Source organism: Cajanus cajan, chromosome 4 (genome assembly GCF_000230855.2).
Source record: "Cajanus cajan strain Asha chromosome 4, NIPB_CcT2T_4, whole genome shotgun sequence".
In the NCBI taxonomy this organism is placed as follows: Eukaryota; Viridiplantae; Streptophyta; class Magnoliopsida; order Fabales; family Fabaceae; genus Cajanus; species Cajanus cajan.
This window is the reverse complement of record NC_138520.1, coordinates 39,077,836-39,102,454: the sequence shown is the minus strand read 5'-3', so window position 1 is coordinate 39,102,454 and position 24,619 is coordinate 39,077,836.

Genomic DNA, 24,619 nt, shown 5'->3' with positions numbered 1-24,619 from the left:
ATGTTAGATACATGATGGAAGAGGGTGTAAAGAGTTTAGAAAAGTCATAGAATCTAATTTGGTCTTGAAGGGAAGTAGTAAAATTAAGTTCAAAGAAGTTTGAACTTCCCTTAAGATCAAAAATAGAAATTAAGACACCATGAGATGTATCTAATAAACAATATAAATCAAAGGTTGGGTGCTTTATTAGAACAACTAAAGAAGGAGAAGTCCTAGATAGACAATGGCTATCTACTTTGGGCACCACCAAAGTAGTAGCATAAGAAGTAGAACTAGGTGAAGTCCACTCCTTCTTCACAAGACTAAGAACTTGAGATCCTTTATTTTCAAAAATGTTTAGGTTGTGGATCTTAAGTTCTAAGGTTGTGGCAATAGTAGAAAAAGAGCTAAAATCTTTGTGAAGAGAAAAAGTCTTTTTACAATCATTTTGAATTAAAAAGTGACTTTCCTTTTGCACAAGATTTTTGGAGGAGACACTATCCTTCTTACTCTTTTCCAAGAGTAGTGTCTTTTTAGTGTTAAGAAGGTGAAGAGGTTGTTCAACTAGAAGACATTTCTTGATAGAATGTTTTATTAAAAATTGACTTCTAGGAACAACTTCCTTAGAGGAGACACTACCGTCCAACTCTAGAACCTTCTTTTTCTCCTCTTTTCTTTTTTTTGATTTCATAAATACTTGATCCTCCAACACTTGTGAAGGTGAAAGAGGAGTCAAGGTGTGTTTCTTACCTAGGTGGACTAGGCGAATTTTATTTGTAACACCATCATGAATGGCCTTCCTATCATGTTGCCAAGGCCTTCCAAGTAAAATGTGGCTTGCATCCATTGGAATTGTATCACATAAAATTTCATCTTTATATTTTCCAATGGAGAAAGGAACATTTACTTGGTCCTTAACTTCTATAGGTCCATCCTCATTAAGCCGTTGAAGTTTATAAGATTTAGGATGGGCTATAGTAGTTAGGTTAAGCTTATCAACCAGCCTTTGGCTTACAAAGTTATTACAAGATCCACTATCAACAATGAGAGAACAAGTTTTCTTAAAAATTTTGCATCTAGAATGGAAAAGGTTCTCTCTTTGTGATTGATCATTGGGTTGGTTGGTAAGTAACCTTTGAGCAATGAATAGGTCACCTTCACATGGTGCTTCCTCACTAGAACTAAGACTAGCATCTTCTTCACTTGAGGATGATGAAGAAGATGAAGTGCTTTCTTCACTTAGGATCTCATGGCCCCTAATGATCATGGTCTTTTTTGTGGGGCATTGGGAAGCTATGTGTCCCCTCCCTAAGCACTTAAAGCACTTAATAGAACTAGTTCTAGGCTCATCGGAAGGTTTTTGTTTTTGTTTTTCTTTTTCTAGTGGTCTATCCTTTGAATAGGAGGATTGACCCTCCTTCTTGAAGTCCTTTCTAAGGTATGAGGTAGATTCCTTCCTAAGGCTAGGATTTCTCCTAAGTTGTTGTTCTACCCTCACACAAAGTTGAACTAATTCATTAAGGTCTTTACATGGTAGTAGCTCAACCTTGTCCCTAATCTCTAGGTTTAGACCACTTTGGAACCTAGCAATGGTGGTTCTCTTTTCTTCCCTAATTCCAGCCCTTAGCATAAGCAACTCCATTTGTTGCCTATATTCCTTCACACTAAGGTTCCTTTGTTGGAGTCTTTGGAGCTTGTCCATTAACTCCCTCTCAAAATAAGGAGGAACGTGCCTTCTCCTTAAGGCACTCCTAAGTTCATTCCAATCTTTAATGTTGGGCTCTCTCATAATTTGTTTTTCTCTCATTAGGGAAGTCCACCAATGCATGGCACTCCCTTGAAAACTAAGGGTAGCCATGGGAACCCTTCTCTCTTCACTCACATTGTGGCAAGTGAAGAGTTGTTCAACCTTCATCTCCCAATCCAAATAATCATCAACATTATCTTTTCCATGGAAGGGAGGAAGGTCAAACCTAGGTTCTCTAGAGGTTGTTTCATACCTAGGCCTATGATGCCTAGGGGGTCTTTGATAGTAGCCATCATCATGGTGACTACTATGAAACCCTTCACTTGAGGATGGGTGAGTGTGTGAATGGTGACTTCTAGACCTAGATGATTCTTCTCCATGTCTAGGCTTATGGGACCTAGAAGGTCCCTCACCTTCATTGGCATGGGGTTTGCTAGTCTCACCCCCCACCACAAGTTTACTCAACAACTCTCTTATGGCTTCATTATGTTTTTAATTTTTTTTAATATATTCCCTAACTTCTCTAAGTTCTTCTTTAGTGCTATTATGACTCCTAGGAGAATGATGACCATGCACACTACCTTCATGAGAATGATCACTCATTTTTGCAAGGAAAAAGGTTTTCACAAGTCTTTAGAAATTTGCAAAGTGAGTGATAAAGATTTTCACAAAGATTTTCTCTTTTTGGTGCAATACTAAGTACTTGGAGGTCTAAGTATACAAGTTGCACTATCAAGGGAGGTGAGCTACAAGGAGCCACTTAATAACCAAGCCTTTTCAAGTGGAAATTACTAAACCTCCTTATACTTTTCTTACAAAATAAATTTTTCACACAAACAAGTTAAGTAGTTGTGTGTGTGTGCACGAAACCCCTAGTAGGCAAGGAAGCCTTCTAAAACGAACTTAGTAGCTAAACAAGTAAAAATGAAAGCAAGTAAAGCATATACTAGTCGTAGGGTCCTAATGTGGAAGTCCAAGTGGCACTTGAAGCTTTTTGGGACACTTCCACAAGTCTAAACGAATTATGAAAGCAATAAAGCTAGGCGTGTCCTAATGGAAGCCCAAATGGCACTTAAAGCCTTTGGGGACCCTTCCACATGTACTAACCGAGTATATTAGACTTTATTTAGAACTATTTAGGAAGTGGTGGAACTTAAACAATGTTCCAAACAACCACTCCTAAATGTAGGTTTGTATACAATAGCAAAATTAAACAAAACTAACCCAAGGTAGGGTTAATGAGTTACAAGACAAGGAAACTAAACAAAACAAAATCTTCTTGAAGAATTTTCCACCAAGGGCAGCTAGGACAGGTTTGGAACAGCCTTGAAGTCAAGGGGAAGCTTCCCAAATTGGTCTCCACCAAGCCTTCACCAAGTTAGCCAAATCCGTCACTAATGGCTTCAAATCCGTCACTAGTTTTGTTTCCAAATCCATCTCTAATTTGTGACCTAAAATGAAAACAAGTCTTGGCTGCAAAACAACAAACAAATTAGCCTATCCAAAGGTGTTTCACTCAGGTTGGGTGTACCTCAATCTCCTTCAAGTATAAACTCCTTTGAGATGATCCAATATGTCTCAATTAAGCCTTCCTTCCAAGTGTGATGGCTTGAAGAAAAATTATGTCTCACAAGGAATAGCAACCAAACAAGAGAGAATAGAGGCCAATGAATGAAAACTGAAAAGCACAATTTAGAAAAGGCTATACTCTAATAGGAATTAGTGTGACAAAACAAAGAGAGCCAAGAAGACACAAAGCAACAAATAAGGGCAAATTTCAAAAGGCTAGCACACAAAAGGATTAAACCTAAGAATGACACTAGAATGGATTACAAAAATTAAAACAAAATTTGTGCTATTGTTTTGAAGGTTTTAAAGTCTTTTTCCAACCACTGGACAGCAAGAAAACCTCACAAAAATTCACACCAAAAATTCAAGGCCAAGTGCTACTAAATTTGTTTTGTTTTCACTTTAATTTTTTTTTTCTAGGTTTTCTCTTTTGTTTTCTTTTCTTTTTCTTTTCTTTTTTGGTCTCTTTTCTTTCTTTCTTTTCTTTCAATACAGAGAGTAAGCACTTCAAACAGAGGCCAAACAATTAATAAAGAGGTTTCCAAGTGGTGGAGAAAAGAAGAACAAGAAGAGTAGAAGTGTAAGTGTACTAGTCAAAAATTTCAACACAAAATGTTACTAGTTTTAGTACTAGTTTGTTATCTTCTTTTGTACACTTTAATTTTCGTTTTCAATACACTTCTACCTCTGTTTTCTTTTATCAAAACAAGAACAAGACACACTAGGAATTGCTGGTCACAAATTGTTAAGAAACTATTAGCAAAAGAAGTTCACAAAAATTGACTCTAGAACATGTTAGGTCTAATAACATGCATTGGAATCTTTTATGAGCACACTAAGATTTATTTAATGTTCAACCAGCAATGACACAATTCAAGAACAGAGGTTAACACATTAAGATTCAAAAAGAAAAAGGCACAACAAGGATTTAATGACAAGAAAAACAACTACACATGACTCTAAGACAAAACTAGTAGATTAAGAAATGTAAAAAACTTGTATTCTTGTTTCTTTTTGGAGTTTCTTTTAAGTCCGAAAATTATAGGAGTTCAAAGGGAGATAAAAGCAATCCTAAAACAATCAAAAATACATACAAAGAATACCTAAAGGCACATACAAAGATTGATTCACAAGAAATTATAAAATGAATCAAGAAAAGCAAGACAAAGTGAGTGTGTTCTATAGATTTATGGTTGTGACACAAGAACCACTCAAGGCACACAAACACAAGACTCAAAAAGGAAATACATGGAGGAACAGCAAAGACACATATACAAGATGATATTGGACGAACAAACAAGACAAAGAAACATAGGAACGAATTTACCAAGGAGACCTAGCTCTTGATACCAAATGATGGAAAACTTGTTGGAGACCCGGATTGATGTTGAGTTTCCTTCAAGCTCCTCCCTAGATCTTGAACTCCTTGATTCTTCCTATGCTTGATTAAGGTCTCCTATGGAGGAGGAGGCCTTATGACCACCACGGTTGGTGGAGAAACTCTCCCAAGAGGCGCCACTCCTTGTTGTAGAGATAAGCCCCTTCAATTCTCACCACACTCTTCTATGAAGGGATAAGAGAATTGGATGCACTCAAAGAGGTTTAGGGACTTTTGGAAGAGATAAATCTGAACTCTATTCAGAATATACAATCTCAATTACATCAAAAGTGTTTTACAATGAAGTAAAAACGAAAATATAGGAGTAGGAAGCTTAGAGAGCAAGCTAGTCTTAACCATGGTTCACTAGGAACCATGGTTGGGTCTAGCTAAACCTTCCAAGGTCAAGAGGCTTAGAGAGCAAGCTTCTCTCTTAGCTTGCTTGGTAAGCTTACTAAGGAGAAGCTTGTGCTTCAAGCTTCCAAGCTTGAGAAGCACCAAGCTATTTGGCCAAGTGTGAACACAAGTGTGAACACATCTAGGTGAGCGGCTCTTTGGAATTATTTTACTCCAATCACGTTTTAAAATTGTTAATTTGGTTTAGTTAGGTTCATCCAATGTGAATGGAACCTAGCTAAATCAAATCTATGAAAAATTAGGAGTAAAATGAGTCCAATATGTAAATTTTAGCCTAGGACCACCTTTGGCTAAATTGCTAGGAGCACACTCTAGCTTACTAAGGACACTCTCTATTTTGCTATTGCCACTCCTACTAGAAAAACTAAAAAGGAATGTATTTCTAGGTTAGGTTAAATGGAGTCAAAGTGTCCAAGTAACCTACCCTAGAATCCATGTACAAAAGCTACTAGAAAAGAAAACAAAGTGCCTTACAAATACAAAGGCAAAAATGCACCTATACAAGTATCTACTATATACAAGGTACAAAAAGACAACTATACAAGTATATACAATGGAAACTTAAGGGACTAATAAGAGGAACCATAATCAATGCTCATGATGAGCAAAGGTCTAAGAAGCACCTCCTCTTTAGAAGCCTCCTCTAGCTTCCTAACCATGGACCTAGTTAAAGGCCCAATGGTCTTCAAGTGTGAGCATCCTTGGATCACCCTTCACCCTTCTTGGTCTTACCTCTTCCAAAGGGATCATTGGGGATTAGATTTCCATCATTTGTGATTGCCCTTTAAGACTGCCCTAAGCATAGTAGACAGAGATCTATTCACTACCTCAGTTTGGCCATCTGTTTGAGGATGACAAGTAGTTGAAAATAGGAGTTTAGTTCCTAGTCTTGACCATAAGACACGCCAAAAATGGCTTAGGAGCTTTGTATCTCTATCTGAAACTATTGTCCTAGGAAGTCCATGGAGTTTAACCACATCTCTAAAGAAGAGTTTTGCAATGTTACTTGCATCATCTACTTTGTGGCATGGAATGAAATGAGCCGTTTTACTAAAACGGTCCACAACCACAAAGATAGAATCCATTCCCCTTTGGGTTCTAGGTAAACCTAACACAAAGTCCATGCTAATATCTACCCAAGGGGAAGAAGCAACAGACAAAGGTGTGTATGTACCATGAGGCATCACTATAGACATGGCTTGTAAACAAGCCAAACATCTAAAATAATGCCTTTGGACATCCTTTCGCATATGCGGCCAATAAAATTTTTCTTTTAGCAAACTAAGGGTTTTATCAACACCAAAGTGCCCCATAAGCCCACCTTCATGACTTTCTTTAATTAATAGTTTCCTAATGGATCCTTGGGGTATACATAACCTTCATTCTTTGTACAAATACCCCTCAGCCAAATAGAAACCATCAAAAGCTTTTTGTTGGCCTTTTTTATAATTATCACCAAAGTCAAGATCTTTCTCATACAATTCCCTAATATTATCAAATCCAAGAATTTGAGTACCTAGAGACATAAGAAATGTATGCCTTCTAGATAATGCATCTGCTACAATATTTGATTTTCCTTTCTTGAATTTAATAATATATGGAAATTGTTCAAGGAATTCTAGCCATTTGACATGCCTCTTATTTAACTTACCTTGACCTCTTAAATATTTAAGTGACTCATGGTCACTATGGATGACAAACTCTTTGGACACTAAATAATGTTCCCAAGTTTGTAAAGCTCTAACAAAGGCATATAACTCCTTGTCATAGGTGGGGTAATTGAGGGAGGCACCTTTTAGTTTTTCACTAAAATATGCAATGGGGTGTCCTCCTTGCAATAACACAACCCCTATGCCAACTCCAGATGCATCACATTCTAGCTCAAAAGTCTTTTCAAAATTTGGCAAAGCTAGTATGGGTGCATTTGTAAGTTGGTCCTTAAGAAGTTGAATTGCTTGGTCATGCTTTGAAGTCCATTCAAATAAAACATCTTTTTTAACAAGCTCATTCAAGGGTGACACAATGCTAGAGAAGTTAGGGACAAATCTTCTATAAAAACTTGCAAGGCCATGAAAACTCCTAACTTCACTAACATTCTTTGGTTTGGGCCACTCTTGAATGGCTTTGATTTTCTCGGGGTCTACATGAACCCCTTCTTTACTCTCAATGAACCCTAGGAAAACCACATGATCCACACAAAAAGTACATTTTTCAATATTTGCAAATAAGTGGTTTTCCCTAAGGATCATCAAAACTTCTCTAAGATGTCCTATGTGATCATCTTGAGACCTACTATAGATTAGAATATCATCAAAATAAACAACAACAAATTTTCCTATGCACTCTCTCAAGACATGATTCATAAGCCTCATGAATTTACTTGGTGCATTAGTTAGACCAAAAGGCATAACTAGCCACTCATACAATCCAAATTTGGTCTTAAAAGCAGTTTTCCACTCATCACCCTCTTTGATTCTTATTTGGTGATAACCACTCTTAAGATCAATTTTAGAAAATATAGTAGCACCATGTAATTCATCAAGCATATCATCAAGTCTAGGGATTGGGTGCCTGTACTTGATTGTGATATTGTTAATAGCCCTAAAATCACTACATATTCTCCATTTTCCATCTTTCTTGGGCACTAACAATACAGGCACAGCACAGGGACTCAAACTCTTTTGCACCCACCCCTTATTCAATAATTCTTGAACTTGGTTCTCTATCTCCTTAGTTTCTTGGGGATTTGTCCTATAGGCTGGTCTATTGGGTAGACTAGCCCCAGGCACTGTCGCCACCGGCCCGAAACGGGCTTTCGGCATTCGCGAAGGATGGTTGGACTCTCTTTTTTTCGTTTAAAAATATGGATTGCTAGAATGACTTATTCTCAAACTGAGACCTCGTCAAACGAGCAATTTTATTAAATGATTCACCAATCCATATTAATCCCAAGCGGGACCCTCCATGGATTAGTGGTTTTCGCAAAAGGAGGGTTCGTGGAGTCGCCACCAATGTTTTGCTCAAAACATTGGAAAAAGGGATAAGGCAATTGATTTTATAAATCAACTTTGGCCATTACAACCAGAGTTGGGTAAGGGAGTCGGTTACGTGTGGGGAAGGTGTTAGCACCCCACAACGCCCCTTTCGGGTTCCCTATGACAGATTATTTCTAAAATAATAGCGTAAAATTACTAAATTACCCCTATTTATTCTAAGCAATTATGAATTAACTATCTACATGATGACAGTTTAAATATGCACACAGAAAGCAGTAAAAGGAAGGACTTAAGAAGAAACCTTTGAAGCGTGCTTTTATATTCAAGTAAAACTGGGAAGCTTTTTGGCGTTCCCTCGCTCTACAAGCTCGCTCCCTCCTCCCTAGAAAATTTTAACTATGGAAATCCGGAGGATTTCCCTTCTACTAAGTTCGATCCTCAAGCAAAATGGCTCGGGGCTCAAGAACTTCGCCGGATCGACTCCCAGAGAGATTCCTAGGGCAGAACACTGCTCAAAAACCCCAGAATACTCAAGGAGGGAGTCAAAACCGTGTGTAGAAGTGTGTAGAGACGTCCAAATGGCCTCCTATTTATAGGAATGGGGCTCAGTACGGCCCCTGGGTTCAATACGGGCCGTATTGCAATTTTGCACTTCAGTACGGCCCGTATTGAATTCAGTACGGCCGTATTGAAGCGCCGACACTTGCCGACACTTCAATGCGGCCGTATTGATTCAATACGGCCCGTATTGTAGTGCAAAACATGCAATACGGCCGTACTGAATGCAATACGGGCCGTATTGGTTGCAGTACAGGCCGTATTGGTTCAGTACGGGCCGTATTGGTTCAGTACGGGCCGTATTGTAGTACAAAATGTGCAGTACGGCCGTACTGAACTCCAAGGAGGCCGTATTGAGCTCTAAACCTCCCACTTTCTTATTTTTTGCTACTCTAAGACCTCTAAACCTACAAATAGTCATCCTATGGTCTTCTGGGAGTCCTTCTGGCTGACTTTCCTTTGATCTTTGAGAGTCTTCGAGTCTTATTTCCGTCCCGGACAATTTTAGGGGTCTACAGCTGCCCCCCCTTTACTTAGTCGGACGGCCTTTTGGTATACCGGCTGACAAGTAAAGGAGTTGACCCAATTGTCCGGGTGATGTGCCAACCTTCTGACTTGTAGTGTCTTCCGGTGGAAAATTGTTGAGTAGCCTCTCCAGGTGAGTGCATACCTCGGCGCTTCTGACATCCTCGGTAGCTGAGTTTACCCTCTCCAGGGTCAACTTCACTCGACGCCCGAGCCGGAAGTTGAACACTGACGTGCCTCTGGCAACGCTGGTGATTGAGTACCGTCTCTCCAGACCTAGCCTCACTCGACGCCCGAGCCGGAAGCTAGACACCAATGTGTTAACATCACATTGATGATTAAGTATTGCCTCTCCAGGCCCAACCTCACTCGCCGCCCGAGCCGGAAGTTGGACACCAACGCACCTCTGATGACGCTGATGGTTGAGTACCGTCTCTCCAGACTCTGAGTACCGTCTCTCCAGACTTTGCCACTCAACATGTGGCAGGTGAGTACCGTCTCTCCAGACTTTGCCACTCAACATGTGGCAGGTGAGTACCGTCTCTCCAGACTTTGCCTCTCAACATGAGGCAGGTGAGTACCGTCTCTCCAGACTTTGCCTCTCAACATGAGGCAGGTGAGTACCGTCTCTCCAGACTTTGCCACTCAACATATGGCTGCCTCTCAACATGAGGCGGTTGAGTTTACCCTCTCCAGGGTTGCCACTCATCATGTGGCTGCTTCTTAACATGAAGCGGTTGAATTGAGTTTGTCTCCACAGTCCACGATGCTGCTTCGACGATTGTTTTTTGATTTTTGTGCCACTGAGGGCTGGATAACGCAGGGATCCGTCTAGGGGATGTGCAGTCATTCATAGGTTCTTGTGCCCCAACTTGCTTTGCTTAGTTGGTACCCATGGGGAATTTCTGACTCCTTGGGGTGTAGACACAGATGCTCTCTCTTTGAGTTGAGCGATGCCTTATGCTTGGCTGTCGTCCTTTCGACGTAAGTGGAGTATCCCGATTGTCTTTATTTGGGTATCTCTTTTTGATTTTCTGATTTTTTGCTGCCTCTGTGTAGGCTGTTATCCGCTGGGGATTCTGGATGTTGATTTTGTCTCCACAGTCCACGATGCTGCTTCGACAATTTTTTTGATTTTTGTGCCACTGAGGGCTGGATAACGCAGGGATCCGTCTAGGGGATGTGCAGTCATTCACAGGTTCCTGTGCCCCAACTTGCATTGCATTGTTGGTACCCTTGGGGAATTTCTGACTCCTTAGGGTATAGACACAGATGCTCTTTCTCTCTGAGTTGAGCGATGCCTTATGTTTGGCTGACGTCCTTTGACGTTGGTGGAGTATCCCGGTTTATCCTTATTCGGGTGACTCTTTTTAATTTTTGGATTTTGTTGCCTCTGTGTAGGCTGTTATCCGCTAGGGGATTTTGTCATTGGTTGTGATTGGCCTCTTCTGTTAGGCAGATCATCTTGATGTTCAATGATAGGCTGAGAGCCGGATTCCGCTTGGGGAATGATTATTGATCTTTTTGATTTTTTTCTTTTTGAAGGGGTGCCTCTTGAGTAGGCGACTGGGGATTTAGAGTTCAATGTTCGGCTGAGTGCCAAATTCCGCTTGGGGAATGGTTATTGATTTTTTTTTTTTTTTTTTTTTTTTTTTTTTTTGATTTTTTCTCCTTCTGCAGGGATGCCTCTGAGTAGGCGATTGGGGAATGAGGGATCTTATTTATCCCAGAGTATTATTTAGGAAGCCTCTGCAGGCTTAGCCTCACTCAACACTTGAGTTGGAGAGCTATCTTCACTGAGGAAGTTTTAAGTCCTTTGACTTGGATATTCTGCTTGGGAGATCGTACTTCCATTGGGAATTTTGTCGATCTTGCTTTGATAGCTCTCGCTGGGGATTTGTTCTGAGCGCGAGCTGAGGTTTCTCTGGGGAGTATTATTTCTGCAAGCCTCTCCAGGCTCAAGTTATTCTGAGGAAGTATTATTTCTGCGAGCCTCTCCAGGCTCAGTTATTCTGAGAGAGTATTATTTCGGCGAGCCTCTCCAGGCTCAATTATTTTGAGGGAGTATTATTTCGGCGAGCCTCTCCAGGCTCAATTATTCTGTACGAGGCGATTGATTTTTCTAAATCTTTTGCCTTTTTGTCGTTTTTGGCTTTTTCTGTATTTTTGTCATTTTTTGGCTTTTTCTATATTTTTGCCTTTTTTGTCATTTTTTGGTTTTTTCTGTATTTTTGCCTTTTCTGTTGTTTTTTCGGCTTTTTCTGTACAGAAATGTCTCAGTTATTATGAGAGAGTATTATTTCGGCGAGCCTCTCCAGGCTCAATTATTCTGAGAGAGTATTATTTCGGCAAGCCTCTCCAGGCTCAATTATTCTGTATGACGCTGTTGATTTTCTGAATCTTTGCATTTTGTTTGCTGCTGTCATACACAAGCAATTTTTTCTATTTTTGTATTTTTATGCAATTGCCTCATGAAGAGGTCTTTGAAAATTTCTTTATGGCCAATACGGCCGTATCCCTTTCAGTATGCCCGTATTGAATTGAAAATTTGTTCATAACCCCAATTTTAATACGGGTGTATTGAACATGGTACGGGCGCATTGTTTTTTCTGAAATTTATATTTTTTATATTTTTTTTTGTTTTTTCAATAAACAGAGAATAAGTGACCTTCCAGTACACCTATCATCTGTATGCATGTATGCAGTATGATGCACCTAATTCTATTTGATTCTTTTTTCAAAAGAATTAACCGATGCATTTTTGGATTTTGCCATTCCTCCAGACGGGCTGTGCGCTGCCGATTTCTGTAACCGAGGAATGATGCGTATTATGTTTGAGATTTGGTGTCATCAACCAAATGATTCTTCCCTTTCTTTAAGAGATGTGTCAACCCTCCTATTGACCACTATATCTCCATGTTTCCACTAGATTATTCAAAAATCGTTGGGACAAGAGAGAAAAGAAGGAAAGGATATATTTTCAAAAGTTTGTGTTTTAGAGGGGATTATTTTATTTTTGAAAAATGGTTTTTGTAAGAATGGCTTGGCCAATGGTAGGCTTAAGTGTTTAGGCTTGTTCGATTAAACACTTATGAGGTTAAGCACATCTTTGTTATTAATGATTGTGCTTTGACAACTTGGATAACTTCCCTTGAACCTTTCTTTTTGAATTCGGTTCATGGTACCATCATGGATTTCTTTTGTTTTTTGATTGTCCTTATTTTTGCCTAAAACACCCTTTTGTGGCGTTTTAGCGGACCTTTGTTTTTGTTTATTTTTGTAACCCTAACTTTTGCCTAGGTCACCCTTTCGTGGGATTCCTAGCGGGTCTTTTGCTCTTATTTTTGCGCAGTCCCCTTTTTGGGTTTCCTGCCGAGCTTCTTTTATTTTGAAAGATTTCTTTTTACCCATGATGGCACTTGTCGAGGCCAAGGGAAGGTGCTCCAAGTTGTCACACACACCTCCTCATAAAAATGATGTGGGTTTATTATCATTAAGATGATTTTAACCTCATTCATGCTTATTCAAACAGGGTTAAAAATAATGTGGTTTAGAATTTTATTATAAGCAAGAAAAGAAGCAATGAAGAATGATTTTATCATAATCGTAGTGGAAACATGTGCCCTATCGAGGCACGGGGGTCGGGCTGTCCCCGAGGAGTAATCTCTAATAGTCATCAGGTCTATACATCCCTATCAGAAGGAGAAGAACACTTGATGACGACGACCGGCCTTGACACTTGTGAACCGGCCTTCCTAAAGATCTGGCTTAAAGAACGTCGAGAAGGATCTTGATTCCTCTTCGTTCTTTGATCTTTAGCAGGGTTGTATCCTAACCCTTGTTTCCCCGAATTGTCCTTGATAATGGGTAGCTCGGGAATTCCTTGGCAATCCTTGCCAAGTCCTTGTCCAGGCAAGTATCCGTGCTTCGTGAGCATGTAGGCTACCTTCTTCGTTTCTCGGGGAAACGTTTCAACATTGGCAATTTCCAATGCTTGGAAGGCGGTTTCTAAAGCTTCCTCTGCTGCATCCACGTAAGGTATAGCAGCTGGCTTGCTGATGAGTATGTCATCTTCAGCTTGTACAGTCACCAGTTTGTCACCTACTATGAACTTGACTTTCTGGTGGAGCGTAGAGGGTACAGCTTTTGCATCATGAATCCAAGGTCGGCCAAGGAGACAGCTGTATGCCGGAGTAATGTCCATCACTTGGAATTCGACATTAAAGATAGTGGGTCCAATTTGGATTGGAAGATTGATCTCTCCCACCACTCCTCTCTTTGAACCGTCGAAGGCTCGAACGATCATGTTGCTCGGGCGCATTTGGACTCCCTTGATTGCCACTTGATCGAGAGTTCTTTTAGGCATCACATTCAAGGAAGATCCATTATCCACCAAGACTTTTGCGATGTGATATTCCTTGCACTTTACAGAGATGTGCAAGGGCTTATTGTGATTTGGTCCCTCGGCGGGGATCTCTTCATCGGTGAAAGTGAGGTGATCATTAGCCGTGATGTGACTAACAATCCCCTCAAACTTGTCTTCGGAGATAGTGTGCGACACATATGCCTCGTTCAAGACTTTCAACAGAGCTTGCCGATGCGGTTCGGAGCTTAGGATCAATGACAACAGCGTAATCTTTGCTGGTGTCCTATGGAGTTGATCCACGATGGAGTACTCGCTCTGTCGGATAAACTTTAACAGCTCGTCTGTCTCCTCCTCGGATACTCTTTCCTCGGTTTTCTCCTTTTCTTTTCCTTTATTCTTGGGGGTTTTATCATGAAGATCTTTGGGAGTGTAGATCCTGCCACTCCTAGTCATGCCCCCAAGTCCAGCGATGTTGGAAATATCGCTGTCGGCAGAAGAATGGATGTCGTATATCCATGGCACAGCCTTATTCGATTCGTAGGGAAAAGGCCTTGGAGCGATGATCCTTAACGGTGTTGGACCTTCCCCTTTGTTCGTCTTGATTACCAACAACGGAGTTGACATGTGTTCGCTTGGCGCGGTTGTTGGCTTACTCTTGATAACGAACGGCGTGCGATCCATTCTTTGAACATACGCATCGATTAATCCCTTCTTTTTATTAATGTTTATTAATGGAATACTAGGAGAGATGTATGAATGACTCCTAGATCTCTCCATGATCTATATGCATGATATGAGATGATGACAATGAATTCGCATGCATAGTGTTTATTCAGCTAAGCATTATCATGTTTTTGGGATTTTCCTAATATGATGCATGATATTGCTTGGTTTGGGTAAATATCATTATTTTTTTTTATTTTTTGAATATATTTTTTTGTATTATTTTTTTTGGGTGAAAAGGGAAACTACCTATATGAATGTAATGAAGGTAGATGTTAACACCATGTACTAGAAGATCTTTATTTCTATTTATTCTTTTTATTTTAAAAAGGAATGTTGTATGTTTAAAGAAATGCAATGTATGCTCATACAATGTCACATAAACAATGCACAAACAATTCACTCATCCACGAACAGTCACGAGCGAATCACGAGGTAGGGGTATCCTGCAGAAAAGTGCATATTCAAGGTGGTTCTAACTGTTCTCACCGGTCTGAGGCCCCCAAGGTGCCCCCATTATAGGGACCCAATTCCTCTCGTCGTAGGTCGATGGAAAGTTCCAACGCACCGTCGGACTCAAGTTCATGGTTATCACCTTGAGTGATGTTTTCCGACAACGGTCTGCGGGCACCTATAGACCCATTCGACAACCGGCCGTACTAACATCCACTCCCTATGGTTAATCACTCATGCCCCCGGGTATAGAGGGAACTGTTGTGTGCAAAGGTTTGTGTACAGTTTGTATTTCAAACAATTGCGAAAATTTAAACATACAACAGTTATTAAAAGCCAAATAGATAAAACATATTATCATACAAGCGAGGGGTAATAAAGTAATTTTAACTATTATTTGTTAAAAATTAATCTGTCACTAAATGGGACTGACTCTCGAGGCTTCCCCAGTGGAGTCGCCATCTGTCGCCACCGGCCCGAAACGGGCTTTCGGCATTCGCGAGGGATGGTTGGACTCTCTTTTTTTCGTTTAAAAATATGGATTGCTAGAATGACTTATTCTCAAACTGAGACCTCGTCAAACGAGCAATTTTATTAAATGATTCACCAATCCATATTAATCCCAAGCGGGACCCTCCATGGATTAGTGGTTTTCGCAAAAGGAGGGTTCGTGGAGTCGCCACCAATGTTTTGCTCAAAACATTGGAAAAAGGGATAAGGCAATTGATTTTATAAATCAACTTTGGCCATTACAACCAGAGTTGGGTAAGGGAGTCGGTTACGTGTGGGGAAGGTGTTAGCACCCCACAACGCCCCTTTCGGGTTCCCTATGACAGATTATTTCTAAAATAATAGCGTAAAATTACTAAATTACCCCTATTTATTCTAAGCAATTATGAATTAACTATCTACATGATGACAGTTTAAATATGCACACAGAAAGCAGTAAAAGGAAGGACTTAAGAAGAAACCTTTGAAGCGTGCTTTTATATTCAAGTAAAACTGGGAAGCTTTTTGGCGTTCCCTCGCTCTACAAGCTCGCTCCCTCCTCCCTAGAAAATTTTAACTATGGAAATCCGGAGGATTTCCCTTCTACTAAGTTCGATCCTCAAGCAAAATGGCTCGGGGCTCAAGAACTTCGCCGGATCGACTCCCAGAGAGATTCCTAGGGCAGAACACTGCTCAAAAACCCCAGAATACTCAAGGAGGGAGTCAAAACCGTGTGTAGAAGTGTGTAGAGACGTCCAAATGGCCTCCTATTTATAGGAATGGGGCTCAGTACGGCCCCTGGGTTCAATACGGGCCGTATTGCAATTTTGCACTTCAGTACGGCCCGTATTGAATTCAGTACGGCCGTATTGAAGCGCCGACACTTGCCGACACTTCAATGCGGCCGTATTGATTCAATACGGCCCGTATTGTAGTGCAAAACATGCAATACGGCCGTACTGAATGCAATACGGGCCGTATTGGTTGCAGTACAGGCCGTATTGGTTCAGTACGGGCCGTATTGGTTCAGTACGGGCCGTATTGTAGTACAAAATGTGCAGTACGGCCGTACTGAACTCCAAGGAGGCCGTATTGAGCTCTAAACCTCCCACTTTCTTATTTTTTGCTACTCTAAGACCTCTAAACCTACAAATAGTCATCCTATGGTCTTCTGGGAGTCCTTCTGGCTGACTTTCCTTTGATCTTTGAGAGTCTTCGAGTCTTATTTCCGTCCCGGACAATTTTAGGGGTCTACAGGCACAAAATCAATTTGATGTCTTATACCCCTAAAAGGAGGAAGGCCCTTTGGACCATCACTAGGGAATATATCATCAAATTCATTTAATAATTGAGAAACTTCAAGAGGTAAAGAACTAGGCTCAAGACTTAAATTATGACAGTTAAGCATACCTCTACAAAGAAGCATGTAAGAAGGCTTTTCAACAAATAGGGTTTGTTTCAAAGTTTCTTATTGAATTCCTTCTATTGGAAGAGGTTTCTCTTCCTTCTTCTTCTTTGAAGATTTATGCTTCTTTTCTTCTTTTTTTTATCAAGTTTTTTTTTTCTTCTTCTCTTTTCATTTTCATTTGTACTTGATCCTCTATCACTTGTGCAGGAGACAAAGGATGAAGTACAAACTTCTTTTCTTTATGAGTAAGAGTAATTTCATTGGTAAGGCCATTGTGCATGGTTTTCTTGTCAAATTACCATGGCCTTCCCAACAAAATATGACAAGCTTCCATGGGAACTATGTCACATACCACATGATCTTCATAGTTACCAATGGAAAACTTGACTTTTACTTGTTTATCCACAATGATATCCCCATATTCATTAAGCCAATGAAGTTGATATGGTTTCGGATGGAGAATTGGAGTAAGATCAAGCTTCTCCACCAACCTTGTGCTACAACAATTGCAACAAGACCCACTATCCACAATGAGAGAACAAGCTTTATCAAGAATTTTACACCTTGTGTGAAAAATATTCTCTCTTTGTGAAAGGTGAAACTCATGAGGTTGGCTTCCTAGAAGCCTTCTAATCATCAAAAGTTGACCATCATAAGGATATGCTCTATCAATTGGATGGTCTTCCTCACTTGTTTCACTATCACTTGAAGTGGTAGAACTAGATTCATCAACACTACTATAAATGTCTTGCCCTCTCAAAATCATCATCTTTTTAGTTGGGCATTGAGAAGCTATGTGGCCTCTCCCAAGACATTTAAAGCATTTGATGTCACTAGTCTTACTACTAGAAGTGACAACATTTTTATCTTTTTCTTTTTCTTTTTCTTTTTCTAGACCCTTGCTAAATTTCTTAGAGGAATCATATTGACCCTCCCTCTTATAGTCCTTCTTGATTTATGAGCTAGATTGAGTTTTTCCTTTGAAATAATTTTTCCTTAAATTTTGTTGTTCTACCCTTATACAAAGTTGGACCAAATCATCAAGGTCCCTATATGATAGAAGAAGTAGGAGAAATGAAGATGTGAACTCCTCCAAGCTTCTTCTAGGCACGGATCTTCTTCAAAGGAGATGGAGACCGAATGAATGGAAGCTCAAAATGGATGAGGAATGACGGATTAGAAGACCTAATCCATAGAAGGAAGTATCCAAGCTCAAGCTACAAGGGATTGCACACTTCAAAGGGAAGGAAACTAGGTTTTCCTAAGGGATTTGAAGGCACTCTCTAAAGCTCTCTCTCTTGGAATTTCGGTGACTCTTGAATGGCTGAATACAATTCAGATATCTCATATATTCAAAAGTGTTTACAAAAGGTGGGAAAAGATACACTTATAGGAAGCAACTAGGTTAACTTTGGGCGGCAATTCTAAATCATCCAAATTGGCGCCTAGTTTGAATTTCAAGTTTGAATTTGAAATTCAAACTTTGGCTTCCAACGTGACTAATTCAGATGCTACCCTCATTTAGGAGTCATTTAGAAGTGATTTGAGGTGAATTTGGAGCTCACATGGCCGGATCCATCCCATGCAAACCATGTGACTCAAATTCAACTCAAATTACTTCTAAATGATGTCTAAATGAAACCTAATTCTCCTATTAATGTTTTCTTCATATAATCCTATTCTAATGACCAAAATACAATGGTCTAATGAATACAATCAATAGGAAATATTACAAGGAAAATAATGAGCCCAATATTGGGTACCAAAAGCCCAAAGGCCCATGAAGCCCAAAACTAGGCCCAACTAGCCTAAAACCTAAAATGCTACTCTATGTGGTCCAAAATACAAGACCAAAATATATTCATACTATACTAACAAAAATATGATAAGAATGTTAAAAACAAGATAAGCCCATGTTGAAACTTGGTTTGGGCCTTCCAAGCCCATAGGGCCTGTTGGGCCTAGACTGGCCCAATCTTCCATGTCTAGCCCACTCCTCTTGGATCTTTGAGTGTGTCACCTCTTGCATTCCAAAGTATGATTCCATCATCCCCTCCCTCTTGAAAAGGATTTGTCCTCAAATCTAGAGGATGCATGGAAGAAACATTAGCACCTACATGTAAAACATGCAAGGAATAAGAAGTGACATGGTAAGAGAAAAGATCATGGATCCTAAGAGGAGTCCTACTATTTATCCTAACAAAGAAAGATAAAATACTAGACTCTCTAAAAATGGAAATAAGCTCCTCTTCTAAGCACAACATAGAAGTAAAACCTAAAAATGTAAGAACACTATGATTAAGACAATGAAAAGAATGATTTTTAAACACAACTATATCTTGCCTAAAGTACCCTAAATGGTAACCTAGGCTTTTCCTAAAATATAAAGAAAAAACTACTAGAAAACGCCCTAAACAATTTTGGATTTGATTGTTTACTAGATACTCATAATCATATAAGCTATATTTATCTTGTGGGGAAGGAATCATATTAAATTGAAAATAGTAAGAACTTCCCATAAGATCAAACATAGAATATTGATTATTACAAGTTGTATCTACTAAACAATGTAACCCAAAAATTGGGTGCTTTATGAAATCCAAAGAAATACTTCCTTCCTTGTGCACCTTCAAGGAAGTAGTATAAGGAGTAACACTAGGTATAGTCCACTCCTTCTTCACTATATCTCGAAGTTGAGAAGAATTCTTTACTTGAAATTCATTTTGTTCCTCATTCTCAACTTTAAGATAAGTGGCAGCATTAGGATAAGAGCCAAGACTTTTATGAATAAAGAGAGTTCTTTTCAAATCTTGCTTGGTCATAAAATAACTCTCCTTGGTCACAAAGGTTTTAGTGGAATCCCCTTCTTCCACACTCTTTCCTTCTTTTCTTTCTTTATTTCTTTTTCTTTTCATTTGCTTTTGATCCTCAAACACTTGGGGTGGTGTTAAAGGATTAAAAACAACTTTCTTATTTTTATGAGTGAAGATTATTTTGTTAGTAAGGCCATCATGTATAGTTTGTTTATCAAATTGCCATGGCCTACCAAGCAAAATATGACAAGCTTCCATAGGGATCACATCACATAAAACTTTGTCTTTATAATCCCCTATAGAAAACTTGACCTTCACTTATTGATTCACCTCCAATTCCTCACCTTCATTGAGCCAATGAAGTTTATAAGGGTGAGGGTGAGGAATGGTGGTAAGGGCTAACTTGTTAACCAACCTTGTACTACAACAATTAGAACATGATCCACTATCAACAATGAGAGAACAAGTTCTTTTAGAAATCAAACATCTTGTATGAAAAATGTTCTCTCTTTGAGATAGTGAAGTGGGACAAGGTTGGCTTCCAAGAAGCCTTTTGATCATAAGAAGATCACCATCCACAGGATATAACTTTTCAATTTTAGGATCTTCCTCACTAGTCTCACTACCACTTGAAGTGGTAGAACTAGATTCATCAAGACTACTATAAATGTCTTGTCCTCTCAAAATCATGACCTTTTTAGTTGGACATTGAGAAGCTATATGGCCTCTCCCAAGACATTTAAAGCATTTGATGTCACTAGTTTTACTACTAGAAGTGACAACATTTTTATTATTTTCTTTTTCTTTTTCTTGACCCTTACTAAAGCTTTTAGAAGAGTCATATTGACCCTCCCTCTTGTAGTCATTCTTGATATAAGAGTTAGCTTGAGTTTTTCCTTTTAAAGAAATTTTCCTTAAATTTTGTTGTTCCACCCTTATACAAAGTTGGACCAAATCATCAAGGTCCCTATAAGGGAGTAACTCAACTCTATCTCTTATATCAAAATTTAGACCACTTAAAAACCTAGCAATGGTCAATCTTTCCTCTTCCCTTATGCCAGCCCTCATGAGATACAACTCCATCTTTTGTCTATACTCCTCAACACTCATATTCTTTTGTTGGAGTCTTTGGAGCTTATCCATAAGCTCCCTACTATAATAAGAAGGTATGTGCCTTCTTCTCATAGCACTCCTCAACTCATTCCAATAAGTGATGGGAGGATCATTGTGAAGTCTTCTCTCTCTTTCCAAGGATGTCCACCAATACATGGCTTGTCCTTGAAAAGCTAGGGTGGCCAAAGGAACTTTTCTTTCCTCACCTACTTGATGACAAGTGAAGATTTGCTCCACTTTCATCTCCCAATCCAAGTAGGTGTCCACATTATCTTTTCCATGAAAGTAAGGGAGATCAACCCTTGATTCCCTCACTTTGTGTTCTTTAATGACTCTCCTAGGTGTTGGTTGATAGTAAGCATCCATATGCATACTACCATCATTATTTTGACTTTGAGAATCATTGGAGCTCTTGGTTGAGCTCCTAGAAGAACCTTTTGGACTTTTATTTTTATTTAAACTTTTTAAAAGTTTTTCTTCTCTTTGCTTAATCTTTTGGATTTCTTGTTCCAAAGCCATGATTTGTACTTCTTTTTCAAGTTTCTCTTTTTGTTTTTGAAGCATCTCATCATTTTTCCAAAGTTTTAGTGCTTCAACCTCCTTGACAATTCTTTCAAAACTTTTAGGAGTATCAAAGTCACTACTACCTTGAGAATGATGACTCATGGTTAAGCAAAAAGATTTTGTATGCTATGCAAAAAGTTATAAAATGTTTTTGGTCTTTTCTAGGAATGAAAATAGCACTTGGAAGTCTAAGTGTACAAGTTGCACTATCAAGGGAGGTGAGCTACAAAGAGCCACTTAATAACCAAGCCTTTTCAAGTGGAAATCACTAAACTCCTTTGTGGTATTTCCAATTCCTCAAAACTTTTCACAAAAATTTTTGTATGCTTTTTCACAATTTGTTTGTTTTTGACACTTAACTAAACATGAGCAAATAAAACTACACAAGTCTAGACGTTTATAGGCAACAAAGTAAAGCAATTAAGTACAAGAAAACTTAAAAGAAGCAAGTTAAGCAACTAGTCGGATATCCTAAGTGGAAGCTTGAAACATATGAAATTTCCAAGCCACTTCCACTAGTACTACACGTGAGAGTCTATCAAGGATGTAGATATACCTGACCAGCTTCTTAATACTCCCTCCAAGCTTTACAAATTGGTTTAAAAATACAAGAGAATTGACAAAAATTAAACTAGCCTAAAAAGCAATAAAATGGCGGCTTTGAAGACCAATTAGTGGCGGTTTTGTGTTCAACTTTTCTAACACTTAACCAAATGTTTAATCCACCACTAATCCTTCCATATGCTGCTCCTGGACCTGCAAAAGAAACACAACAAAGAGGTTAAGGTGGCTGCCTCACAAGGTGAAGGAATTGGTCACTCAAGTGAAGGAGATTTAGGATGATTTTGGTCACTAAATTAGGTCAAATTTGGTGATTATAGTGTCCAAAATTTTTCCTACTCTTTGTTGAGCAATGCTTGATCCTTGAGCAAGGATTTAAGGCCACTTCCAGCACAGGAAATTATTGAAAGAAAACTAGACAAGCAACAAAGCACAATTTGAAAAGCTTATACCAAAATTAAGAGTAATAGATGTATATGACAAGACTCAAAGAGGTTCAACAAGTAAAACTGAAAATTAAGACTCCAAATAAAAGCTAGCACTCAGAGAGAAGAGTTCCTAGATAGGTACTAGAATAGATGAACAAAACAAAAAAAATTTGAAGACAATTGGACAAGTATAGCAAAAGTAGTAGCCAAAACAATAACAAGGAATCAAGTAGGTTTTTCAACTTGTATACCTCTCGGCTTTTTCCTTTTAATTTTCTTTCTCTATTTTTTTTTTTAATTCTTTCTTTTTCCAGTATCAAATTAAGAGTCCAGAGAGTATATTTGCCTTTTGTTTCAAAATTTTTAGAGATTCCAAGCTATAGAAACCGAGAATACAAATCAGCCAAAAATTAGGTCAAATTTCAAGTGAAAATGATAAACTAGTGCACTAGTTTTAGGTTTTGGTTTGGATTCTTTTTGAACTATTTTTCTTTTGAACTTTAGGTCTTTTCTTTTGTTTTAGGCTCTGTTTTATCTCTGTTTTTCAGCCTCTAAATTTTTTTTTTATTAAATTTGAATCCACAAGAAAGTGCACTAGAAATAGGATTACACTTGAAAAATTTTTTTAGAAGATTTTTAATGGAAGGTGATTTGAAAACTTAAGAACACAAAGGAAACCTAACTCTAAAGAAACTTACTAGAACTAATAGCAAGTTATGAACACAATAAGGCAAAAGAAAAAGCACATATAGGAGGCAAGAACAATAGGTAAACCGAAAGCAATATATGGACACAAAACTCAAAATAAAACTAGGTTAAACATGCTATTCAAGGAATTTGCAACAAGTAAGGACTAAACACAAACTTCTAAGACAAAACAAAGATTTAAAAACAAAATCTAAATGCAATGCATGAGGTCCAATCACGGACACATACAAGGAATGGAGAGACTAAAAAAAAACTCAAAATTAGCACAAAGCAAATAGTTCCTAACAAGTTGATTATGGAAGAAAAATCAAGACAATCAACAATGGATCTATGAACTCAATAACATCAAAATATAGATCCGAAAATTGAAACTCAAATTAAGACAAGACAAACACAAGAACACAAGAACACGGACACAAAAATGAAGAACACTTATCTCCTTGAAGACCTTGCTCTTGATACCAAAAATGATAGAAGAAGTAGGAGAAATGAAGATGTGAACTCCTCCAAGCTTCTTCTAGGCACGGATCTTCTTCAAAGGAGATGGAGACCGAATGAATGGAAGCTCAAAATGGATGAGGAATGACGGATTAGAAGACCTAATCCATAGAAGGAAGTATCCAAGCTCAAGCTACAAGGGATTGCACACTTCAAAGGGAAGGAAACTAGGTTTTCCTAAGGGATTTGAAGGCACTCTCTAAAGCTCTCTCTCTTGGAATTTCGGTGACTCTTGAATGGCTGAATACAATTCAGATATCTCATATATTCAAAAGTGTTTACAAAAGGTGGGAAAAGATACACTTATAGGAAGCAACTAGGTTAACTTTGGGCGGCAATTCTAAATCATCCAAATTGGCGCCTAGTTTGAATTTCAAGTTTGAATTTGAAATTCAAACTTTGGCTTCCAACGTGACTAATTCAGATGCTACCCTCATTTAGGAGTCATTTAGAAGTGATTTGAGGTGAATTTGGAGCTCACATGGCCGGATCCATCCCATGCAAACCATGTGACTCAAATTCAACTCAAATTACTTCTAAATGATGTCTAAATGAAACCTAATTCTCCTATTAATGTTTTCTTCATATAATCCTATTCTAATGACCAAAATACAATGGTCTAATGAATACAATCAATAGGAAATATTACAAGGAAAATAATGAGCCCAATATTGGGTACCAAAAGCCCAAAGGCCCATGAAGCCCAAAACTAGGCCCAACTAGCCTAAAACCTAAAATGCTACTCTATGTGGTCCAAAATACAAGACCAAAATATATTCATACTATACTAACAAAAATATGATAAGAATGTTAAAAACAAGATAAGCCCATGTTGAAACTTGGTTTGGGCCTTCCAAGCCCATAGGGCCTGTTGGGCCTAGACTGGCCCAATCTTCCATGTCTAGCCCACTCCTCTTGGATCTTTGAGTGTGTCACCTCTTGCATTCCAAAGTATGATTCCATCACTATAAGGGAGTAACTCAACCCTATCTCTTATATCAAAATTGAGACCACTTAGAAATCTAGCAATGGTCAATCTTTCCTCTTCCCTTATCCCAGCCCTCATGAGATACAACTCCATTTTTTGTCTATACTCCTCCACACTCATGTTCTTTTGTTGGAGTCTTTGGAGCTTATCCATAAGCTCCCTACTATAATAAGAAGGTATGTGCCTTCTTCTCATAGCACTCCTTAATTCATTCCAATAAGTGATAGGAGGGTCATTGTGAAGTCTTCTCTCTCTCTCCAAGGATGTCCACCAATACATAGCTTGTCCTTGGAAAGCTAAGGTGGCCAAGGGAACTTTTCTTTCTTCACCTACTTGGT